The sequence below is a fragment of the Mirounga leonina genome, unplaced genomic scaffold, assembly GCF_011800145.1.
Source record: "Mirounga leonina isolate KUSES-001 unplaced genomic scaffold, KU_Mleo_1.0 Mir_150, whole genome shotgun sequence".
In the NCBI taxonomy this organism is placed as follows: domain Eukaryota; kingdom Metazoa; phylum Chordata; class Mammalia; order Carnivora; family Phocidae; genus Mirounga; species Mirounga leonina.
Window position 1 is genome coordinate 34,555,369 of NW_023270374.1, and position 11,625 is coordinate 34,566,993.

The following is an 11,625-nucleotide window of genomic DNA, read 5'->3' on the forward strand; positions in this document are numbered from 1 at the left end:
CTCATTCCCATAAACCATTTCCTCTCTCCCCACTCCACCCCACCCCACCCCACCCCACCCAGTTATCATGACACACAAAAGTCCTTTTGTTTCCAGAGATAGTAAAATCTCCCCCTCAGACCTTGCCCTCCAGCGGGGGCCCACTCCCTGCCTGGCCAGAGAGCATTCCATTCAAAGACCTGAATGGAAAACAGGCCCCTACATCCTGCTGGATGGAGTGAGTTTTCTTCCCTCTTGGTCATTCCCACTGAGGCCACGGTCCTTGCATGTCAACAGCCACCCCCCCTACCCAGCCCCCAATAAAGTCCTTTTAGATCTGATGCAGTGGCTCTTTCTGGTTCTTCCCCCTCTCAGCTCCCAGAGTGGGTCAAAAAAGGCAGGAAGGAAATTGAGTAGTGGGAGATGGAGTGAGGGCAAAACCAGCTCCAGAGAAAGGCCAGGAGAGGGGACTAACAGCCCCTACTTCGTGCCAGGCACGACAACTAGCTCAGTGCACGCGTGCGCGGGTGTGTATTACTATTCCCTTTTACCAGTGAGATAAATGAGGCTTAGTGTGACCGCCCATTTCCAAATGCTAGAAATGAGTGAAGAGAAACATGGATGCTGTTGTGAGTTTATTATTTGCAGATTATATCCTTCCTCTTTTTTTTTTTTTTTAAGATTTTATTTATTTATCTGACAGAGAGAGGCAGCGAGAGAGGGAACACAAGCAGGGGGAGTGGGAGAGGGAGAAGCAGGCTTCCCGTTGAGCTGGGAGCCCGATGCGGGGGCTCGATCCCAGGACCCTGGGATCATGACCTGAGCCGAAGGTAGACGCTTAACAACTGAGCCACCCAGGTGCCCCCCCTCCTTTTTTTTGGAGGGAGTATTTTCATTTCTAAAACAATGGTGATAATAAAGGTTAGATTTTTAATTATTAATGTCCTTATATTGGGGGAAAAAACGCTTGCTAGCCCTATGCCAATTACTTGAAATATTCTGGAAATTTAAGTGGCGTGTGACCCCTTGAATTAAATGGTATGCATAAGGTTGAATAGCTAGTAGGGAGGAGGCATAGGATTTGAATTTAGCTTCATCTGACCTCAAAGCCTGTGGGATCTTGACTTCCCCACATTGCCTTCCTGTGCCTTGAGTACCAGAATGACAATGACAATCACTGGCATTTATGAACTGCTTAGCACACTCTTAAATTCATTGAATTATCACAGCCATCTTGTGTGATAGGTACAGTTCCTAGTCACCCTTTACAGACATAACAACTGAGCCTAAAAAAGCTGGATTCAAATATGTTCTGTGTGACTCAGAAGCCCAATGTCTTTACCCATTTTCTTGCTGCCTCTCAACTAAGAAGGGAGAAACTCAGAGATTGGACAAAGGTAGGGACAATTAAGCAAAAAGTGTCAATGTAAGGGGAGGGAATTCCAGATGACCTCCCAGGTTCCCCACTTTTGAAATTGCCCTTGAGAAGAGCCCATGCCAACAGAACAATGAGCAGGCTGGGCTTGCTCAGCTAGTCGAGGTCTGGATGCTGCAGACCTGAGGGTGAGGACTCAGGGTGAGGGGGCTTGCTCATAGCATCCTGGTTTGTTAAGATGCTGTTTTCGCTGAAGGGGAACTTTTACTTCAAGAAATCTGTAACGGGTGCCTGGGTGGCTCAGTTGGTTAAGCGACTGCCTTCGGCTCAGGTCATAATCCTGGAGTCCCGGGATCGAGTCCCGCATCGGGCTCCCTGCTCACAGGGAGTCAGCTTCTCCCTCTGACCCTCCTCCCTCTCATGCTGTCTCTCATTCTCTCTCTCTCAAAAATAAATAAAATCTTTAAAAAAAAAAAAAAGAAATCTGTAACAACATTCAAGCCTCTGTAGTATTTTATACTTTTTGAAGATCTTCATAGCCCAATCTCATTTGATTGCTTGTTTGTTCATATGTTCATTCACCGAGAGGGTTAAGAGCATAGACTCTGGAGTCAGATTGCCTAGGCACAAATTTAACTTAGTGGCTAAGTGTGCCTGGGTAGGTTACAGCGAGCTCTCAGTGCCTGTCTCATCTGTAAGTGGGGACACGAACAGTGCCTCATGAGGGCATTCAAAATATTAAATAAATGAATACGTGGAAAGCACTTAGAGCAGTGTCTGGCATATAGTAAATACTATAAAAGTTGTCAGCTCTGAGCGCAGTGGTCACTAATATATAGATCAGTGTGGACAAACTATGGCTCAAAAGCCAAATCTGGCCCACTGCCTGTTTTTATAAATAAAGTTTTATTAGAACTCCGCCATGCTCCTTTGTTTATATATTGTCTATGGATGATTTCATGCTTCAACAGCAGACATGAGTAGTTGCCAGAGACCACATATCTAAAGCCCAAAATATTTACCATCTGGCCCCTTATAGAAAACATTCATTGACCCTTGAGATCTGTAATGTTCCTATGCTCCTTGAGCTTGTAATTGTAATGTAACAGTCAGGCATGAAACAGAAGATGAATACAAGTAATTTATTGTAATGGAAGTAAGTGCCATCTGGGAGAAGAACTGGTAATTATAAGAGCTCAATCTAAACTACAATGGGTAGTCATGTAGGTCTTCTGCAGCGAGATGTGTTTTCTTTTTTAAAAGATTTTATTTATTTATTTGAGGGAGGGAGAGAGAGCGTGCACATGTACTTGTGTGAGCTTGATTGGGGTGGTGGTTGGGGGAGAGGCAGAGGGAGAGAATCCTAAGCAGACTCTGTGCTGAGTGGAACCTTATGCAGAGCTCGATTCCACGACCCTGAGATCATGACCCAGTGGAAATCAAGAGTTGGATGCTCAACTGACTGAGCCACTGAGGCACCCTGTGAGATGTGTTTTGATGAAGAAGAGAAGCTGGTCAGGCTCCAAGGCAGTAATGACAATGTGGGTGGAAAGCTGGGGGAGAGAGCACAGGGCAAGGTCAGGTTCTAAAAGAAGCCTGCTGTGTGAGAAGGAAAAGGAGTGAACTGACCCTGGGAGGGGAGGCAGGGGCCAAGTCAGGAATAATCTTGGAGCTTCCCTCAAGGGCAATGGAGAGGCATAGCAGGATTATAACAGTGGGATGACATGTCAGATTTGCATTTGAAAAGATAATTCTGGCTGCAGAGGGGAATAGATTTGACAGGGTCAGAGTGGATGCTAGGATCCAGGTAAAAAGCTATTTCAATTGTCCAGGTGAGAAATGAGGATGGCAGGCCGCCTGCGTGGCTCAGTCAGTTGAGCATCAGACTCTTGATTTTGGCTCAGGTTATGATTTTGGGGTCCTGAGGTGGAGCCCCACATAGGGGTTGGGGGTGTCCACGTTCAGCAGGGAGTCTTCTTGAGATTCTCTCTCTCCCTCTTCCTCTGCCCCTCCCCCCAGCTCATGCACGTGCTCTAAAGTAAATAAATAAATAAATAGAAATGAAGATGGTTTAAACCAAGTGGCGGCACTGGAGACCGGGAGAAGTGGATACATTTGTGATGTTTAAGAAGTGGAATTCAAGGGGCACCTGGGCAGCTCAGTCAGTTGGACATCTGCCTTCAGCTCAGCTCATGAGCCTGGGGTCCTAGGTTCAAGCCCCGAGTTGAACTTCCTGCTCATTCGGGAGCCTGCTTCTCCCTCTCCCTCTGCCCCTCCCTGCCCCCACTCACGCTCACTCACTCTTGCACTCTCTCTCTCTCAAATAGATAAATAAGATCTTAAAAAAAAAAAGAAATGGAATTCAAGGGGATTTTGTAGTGGTTGTTTGGGTGTGAAGGAAGTGGAGTAGATGAGGGTGCCATTTTATCAAGATGGGGAATTCAGGGGAAGGAGTTTCAATGGAAGTGAGGAGGAGGAGTGCAATTAGGGGCATATCATATTTGAGATATCCGTGGAATACAAGTGGAGATATCTAGGAGGCAGCTGGATATATGAATCTGGCCTCCAGAGGAGAAATTTAGGTTGGAGATACACAATTGGGAATCAGGAGTATACAGATGGCCATTGAAACCATGGTAATGAATGTGATTATGGGAGAAGAGATAACAGAATGAAAAAAAAAAGAGAGAGAAGTAAATCTAGAATTAAGCTCCAAGTAACTTCAGTATTTAAGAACAGGTAGAGAAGCATGAAATGTCAAGAGACAGAGAAGGAAAAAAACAGTCAAGAAGGAAGAAATCCAGAAGACTATAGTAGTATGGATGCTAAAGGAAGAGGAGTCAACTGTCAAATGCAGTTGCGGTTCCAGTAAAATGTCGTTTGAATGTGTAGGCATGGAGCCATTCTATTGCACCAATGAAGACTCAGTGGTGTGTGTGTGGTGGCAGGGAGGGGTCGGACAGAAACCAGACTGAAGAGGGTAGTGTTGTAGAAGGGAGATGGGAAAGAGAACCCTGGTGTAGACAGCTATTTTGAAAGTTTGGCAGTGAAAGGAGGAGAGAGGTGAGGTGGTGGCAGAGATGGGGAAGGAAGTTATTTAAGGGAGGATTATTTTTAAATAAGAGAGATATTACAGCATATTTAAATATTGATAGGATTCTGCTTCTAGAAATTTGTCCTACAGATATACCTCCCATGTGCGGGTCAAAATATTTGCAGGAAGACATTCACTGTGTGTAGTGACAAAAGCCTGGAAACATCCTAAATGTCCTAACATGAGTCAAATCACTTATGGGACAGCCATACAGCTGGATCAACACTCAAGAGAATGAGACAGCTCTGCCCGTATAGAAACAGCCCTTAGGTACCAAGGGAGAAAGAGCAAGAGTCTGGCAGAAGAGCGTCTTTAACACGTTCCCCGTGTTCTGTGCATTGACATTTGTGGGTATGTATTAGTCATCTTGGGCTGCCATCACAAAATACCATCGGCCAGGTGGCTTAAGCAACAGAAAATGATTTTCTCACGGTTCTGGAGGTGGCAAGTCCGAGATCCGGGAGCCAGAAGAGTTGGGTCCTGGTGAGAGCTCTCTTCCTGGCTTGCAGATAGCTGCCTTCTCATGGCGTACTCACTGGGTGGGGAGAGAGAGTGAGCTCTTTGTGCCTCTTCTCTTAGGGACACTAATCCTATCAAATCAAGACCCCACCCTTGGGGCGCCTGGGTGGCTCAGTCGTTAAGCGTCTGCCTTCGGCTCAGGTCATGATCCCAGGGTCCTGGGATCCAGCCCCGCATTGGGCTCCCTGCTCCACGGAAGCCTGCTTCTCTCTCTCCCACTCCCCCTGCTTGTGTTCCCTCTCTTGCTGTGTCTCTCTCTGTCAAATAAATAAATAAAATCTTTAAAAAAAAAAAAAAAGACCCCACCCTTATGACCTCATTTAACCTTAATTACTCCCTAAAGGTCCTATCTTGAAGTGCCTTGGGAGGTTAGGACTTCAACATATGAATTTGGGGAGGACACAATGCAGTCCACAGCCATGTGTATGTGTGTGCATATGTTTAAATGCTGGAAATATATACAAGAATTTGTTTAAAAGTTCCATCGAGTGAGATGTGGGAACTAGGGGAGGAGGAAGGCTTATTTTTCATTATATGTTGTTTGTGCAATTTGTCTTTTTCTTTTTTTTTTTAAGATTTTATTTATTTGCCAGAGAGAGAGAGAGAGCACAAACAGGGGGAGTGGCAGGCAGAGGGATAGGGAGAAGCAGACTCCCTGCTCAGCAGGGAGCCTGATGGGGGACTCCATCCCAGGACCCTGGGATCATGACCTGAGCTGAAGGCAGATCCACCCAGGTGCCCCATCTTTTTCTTTCTTTTTTTTTTTAAGACTTTATTTATTTATCTGACAAAGAGTGAGAGAAAGCACAAGCAGGGGGAGCAGCAGAGGGAGAGGGAGAAGCAGGCTCCCCCCTGAGCAAGGAGCCTGATGCCAGGCTTGATTCTGGGACCCTGGGATCATGACCTGAGCCGGAGGCAGATGCTTAACCAACTGAGCCACCCAGGTGCCCCATGTTTGTGCAACTTTCACTTTTAACATGTGAATGTATTACTTCTTTCATTTTAAAAAAACTGGTTTAAAACAAATGAAAGCAAAAGGAAAGATCACATCACATTGTTAAAGTTAAAAAGACTGACACCAGGGCGCCTGGGTGGCTCAGATGGTTAAGCGTCTGCCTTTGGCTCAGGTCATGATCCCAGGGTCCTGGGATCGAGTCCCGCATCGGGCTCCCTGCTCCTTGGGAGCCTGCTTCTCCCTCTGCCTCTCTCTGTCTCTCATGAATAAATAAATAAAATCTTTAAAAAAAAAAAAAAAGACTGACACCAGTAGTGATAAGGATGAAGAGCTAACAGGAGCTCTCTTACCCCATTGGCAGGATTACAAGATAGTACAACCACTTTGGACAACCATCTGAGAGTTTCTTATGAATTAAATATATACATACCATATCAACCGGCAATTCCTTTCCTGGAAATTTAAGCAAGGGAATGAAAACATATTTCTCCATGAAGCCTTGTTCACGACTATACATAGCTGCTTGATTCATAATAGCCCCAAACTGTCAATCCCAATGACTATGACCAGGTGAATGGGTGAACAAAATTACAGTATATCCATTCAGTGGAATACTACTTAGCAAAAAGGGACATGAACTTAGATGAATCTCACCAACATGCTGAGTAAAGGAAGTCAGACACGAAAGAGTAAATGCTGTCTGATTCTATTTCTATGGTATTCCAGAAAAGACAAATCTAATCTAGAGTGACAGAAAGCAGATCAGTGCTGCCCGGGGTGGGAGGTGCCGTAGGATTAATGGTGGAAGAATAAAGAGAACTTTTGGGGGGTGCCTGGGTGGCTCAGTCGTTGAGCATCCGCCTTCGGCTCGGGCCATGATCCCAAGGTCCTGGGATCCAGCCCCGCATTGGGCTCCCTGCTCAGCGGGAAGCCTGCTTCTCCCTCTCCCACTCCCACTGCTGTGTTCCCTCTCTCGCTATGTCTCTGTCAAATAAATAAATAAATAAATCTTTAAAGAGAGAGAGAACTCTTGGGGGTCATGGAAATGTTCTGCAGTCGGAGGGCAGAATGCAGGTTTCCGCAGTAGGTTGCCTTTGGAATGGGAAGGAGACCAATGGACCAGGGGCCTGGAGTCAGACCTGTTTCTCCATCCCTCATAGGACTCCCCAGTTTGTAATCATATCTGTGTCATAATATCTTTGAAGAATCTTTAATGTTATCTGGCAAATGCCCCTCTCCCCTAGTAGTCCACAAGTTCCATGATGCCTATTTCTTTTTAAAGATTTTATTTATTTATTTGGGGGAGAGAGAGACAGAGAGAGCAGGGAGAGAGACAGAGGGAGAAGCAGGCTCCCTGCTGAGCAGGGAGACCGACAAGGGGCTCAGTCCTGGGACTTCGGGATCATGACCTGAGCCGAAGGCAGACGTTTAACCGGCTGAGCCACCCAGGCGCCCTGACGATGCCCACTTTGCTCATTTCTGTGTCTCTGGATACAGAAGTGGAGTCCAGCACAGGGCCTGGTATACAGTGGGTGCTCAGTAAATACATGTAACGAGGGGGACATTGTGGTTTGTAATGGCACCACAACTCCCCTGGGTTGCCAGCTGGGACTGCAGGCAAAGCAACTTCTCTCTGCGGCTCCATTTCCTCCCTGAGGTTTAAACACGGTGATGCCCATGTGCAACTCCCAGCATCCACTAGGGGTTCAATACATAAGCACTTCTACCTGCTCCTTTTCTCCGCCCACCCTCCCTCCTGCCACATGCCGCACCCACTATGTGGAGCCATAAAACCCAACCCAGGTTGGACTCTCACCTCCTCATCCCCTCCTGGCCAGTCCCTTACCTCATGTTGGGGTGAGGGGCTGGTGTCCCCTCTATCTGGCTCCAGGTGTCCACAACCCCAGAGTGCAGGGCGAGGGCCCAAGTGGACCTGGGGGCTGGCCAGGTTGCCATTGCCATGGTAACAGTGACAGGCCTCAGCCGCAGGTTCCCTAAGTGACTGGTTACTCTTTAACGTATCCACCCACCTTGGGTGATTAGAAGAATCAATAAGATAACCAGGCGGTGGCAGCTGGCCGTACTCACTGCCTTCCTGGTGGACTGGCTCCCGTGGCCCCGCTGCCCTTGTGTGTGGGGCCCGGTTCCTCCATGCCCCCGCGTCTCTGGCTGGGTGGGCTCGGCCATGGTCAGTGTGAACGCGCCCCTCGGGGCTCCGGTGGAGAGTCCCTATGGTGAGTGGGACCAGTGGTTGGGGCTGGGGGAGGACTGGACAGGGCAGGAACATGGTCAAGTTTGGGAGGCCATGGATGCCCCACTTGGTGTTTCCAAAGAGCCCAAAGACTCTCTACGGGCTCTTCTAGAATGGCAGGAAGCCCGGGGGATGCATGTGACTGGCTTCACTAAAGTCCTAAACAGGGGCATGGCATTTTTGGTCTGGGAAGTGCTGGGAGGGGATGGAGGAACGTGGAGCAGGGGTAGTTCATTTCGCCTGCCAAGAGAGACTGCTTTCCTGGGGATATATCCCAGCAGTCTTTCCAAAATTCCGCAGGGGGTGAGGCTGGAACTGCCATCCCCAGGTTACCAGGGACTAGTCGACAGGGAGGAGCGGACAGGGAGCCTTGCTGGGCCTAGCATAGAGCTGGATCATGGTCCAGGCGGGATGGGACCCAAAGGGAGGGTTGGCCCACCCCTCTGACGAAGGCCGTCAGCTCTGGATAATTCACCAAAGGGAAGCCACTTCAAGCAACACTGAGTGTGGGGCGTCGGGAAGGGGAAATGATCTCGTGCTAGATGTATGAAACTGAGGTGCAAGGCTAAGAAAGAGTGTGTTCCTGATGGTGAAACCTCAGGCTCTGCTCCTGGGGTGACCCCATGATTAGAAGTAACCCAAAAGTCCCGCCGTCAAGGATGGGTAAACAAAACATGATGCATCTTTAGCGAGGAGTGCTATCCTATTGTTGAGGGGGGAAAATGCAGATCTTTATGCAGATAGGGAAGGGCCTCCAGGTTACACTAAGTGAAAAAAATAAACTGAAGAACTCTGTAGCATTTTACATTTCAGATAACAGAACGGATATATGCATGTGTATGTACCCACACGTTTGTATTTGCATAGAAAACCAGTGGAAGGACAGAAAGAGACCAGTAACAGAGTTTTATCACTGAGGAGGGAGGTTCAGGAAATATTTTTAAACGTTTTTTTGCACATTTTGGATTTTTAAAAATTAGGTGCAGTTTTTAAATTGATTTAAATCACACAAACACACACAGTGCTTGCCTCTGGAATCCGGGCTCTAGTTTTATGACTTTAGACAAATTATTCAACATTTGTATGCCTCAGTTGCCCTCTCTTTGCCGTGGAGAGACGGTGTCTTAACGGGCCCTCGCAGAGGATGAAAGCTCTTGGCACCAGGCACATAATAAGGACTCAACAAATATTATTTAATATTGTCATCAGCTGAGGATAGATGGCCTCAAGGAATCGGGGACCGGTCTCTTGACTGGTCCAGGGGATCTTTCTTTGATCTGCCATCAAGCCGAAGTATGAGATGGTGGGGAGGGGGGCAGGAGAAGTAGCAGAGGCTGAGGAACCAAAATAACCTGGAGATCCATCTTGCACACGCACTATGTGACCTTGGGCAAGTTACTTCGCCTCTCTGAATCTATTTCCCCACCTGCAAAACGGAGAGACCTGACAGGACCTATCTCACAGAGGGTGGTGCAGTGAGAGGAGATAGCATAGCTGAAGGGCTAAACATGCCTTAGGTGCTTCATCCAAGGTTAAAACACAATTGTAAGACTCGACTGACCCTGTAGCCAGAGAAGGACTGTCTGCATAGGGACCAGATAGTCAGCTTCTGAGGAAGGAGAGCCCCAGACCACAAGCCTAGGCTAGGGATGAACAGAAGGTGCCCCACGTTCCTCCCGGGGGATACTATAATAATACCTGACAGCCTTTCACTGTCTCCCAGGTCTATGTACTTTGTAGGGTGTCCTCACACCCCTTCATCCTGACCTCTACACGGTGCTCATCACAAAGCAAGTGTGCAACACACATTTGTTGAATGGTTGGATGGATAGATGTTTGGATGGATGGATGTTCTATGCCTATTACTTCATTTAACTCTTAAAACAGTTGTTCCAGATAAACAACATTGTTATCTCCAAGAATAGAAGAGAAAACTAAAACTCAGGACTGTTAAAAAAAAAAAAAAATCATCTGACTTCAGGATCCTCTTTTTTTTTCTTTTTTTTTTTTTAGCAGATGTACTATCTAGTACTGTCTAGTTGAGTTTTCTTTTCTTTCTTTCTTTTTTTTTTAAAGATTTTATTTATTTATTTGACAGAGGGAGACACAGCGAGAGAGGAAACACAAGCAGGGAGAGTGGGAGAGGGAGAAGCAGGCTCCCCGCAGAGCAGGGAGCCCGATGTGGGGCTCGATCCCAGGACCCTGGGATCATGACCTGAGCTGAAGGCAGATGCTTAACAACTGAGCCACCCAGGCGCCCCAAAAGACCTTGCTTTTTAGAGAAAACAAATCTGGGTTAGCATCCTGGATCTGCATCCTCCCTTTAAAGCTGTGTGGCCTACCCCTCTCTGAGCCCTCATGTTTCACCTATAAAATGAACTAGGGAAGTACACTGTGAAGCCCTAGGAACAATGTACTTTCTGATAAAAGAAAATACCAACCCCCCCTCCCCCCGCCCCCGCGGTTGTAACTGCAGAGGTAAGTTGCAGGGTAAGAGACGTGGTACATAGCAGAGCCTCAAGAGAGGCTCTGGCAGACAAGGTTGTGGTTAGGATCATGAGAGTTAATACATGAGTGCTCAGAATACTGCCTGACACTGAGTAAGCGTGCAGTAAATCTCACTTGCTGTCTCACATTTTTGAAACCTGGTAGGACAGTCTTTAAGGGGCTGATCCGTGGTGTGGTGATGCTGGGTGAACTTGACCCTCCCCTGAACTTGCGATGTGCTCATGGCACATTGGCTTCTCCTTTATAGTTCTCATCATGACTCGGATCAGATAGCATCGGTGTGTGTTGTTGTGTCTGTGTCCCCCACTCAACTATAAACACCATGAGGTCAGGGGCTATCAGTGGTTTGTTCGGCCTCGCACATCTCACATAGTGCCTGGCACAGAATAGATGCTCAATAAGCATTTGTTGGATGAATGGACTGAAGAAGGTCTTAAGAAACAACCCTATGACAATGGTCAGCAATGTCAGCCAGATCCATGCTCTTCCCTTCTTCCTCTCTCCCTGTTCACCGTGTTGGCTTTACAGACCTAACACGGCTGGTACAGTATCATGTATCAAGTCTACCCTCAAGTGCCCAAACCTGGAAGGGATATTCCTTGAAGCAGTTGTTTCTTTTATCAGAAAGAAAAATTTCCTCCAAAACCTCCCAGCAGACTTCGCTGGCTCAAGGAAAGCTGAGATCAAGTATCTAGTGGAAAGAAATGGGAAAGCCAATGTTGGCTTAGACCAACGATATTCTTCCCTTGGGGTCTGGCACAATCCTGCTCCAAACAATCAGGGTTCTCTCCGAATGGGTTTCTCAGCTTCAGCACTATTGACATTCTGGCTTGGACCTTTATTGTGGTGGCTATCCTATGCATTGTCAGACATCTAGCAGCTATCTTGGCTTTGACTCAGTAGGTGCCAGTAGCATCCTCCCCATCAGTTGTGCCAACCAAAAA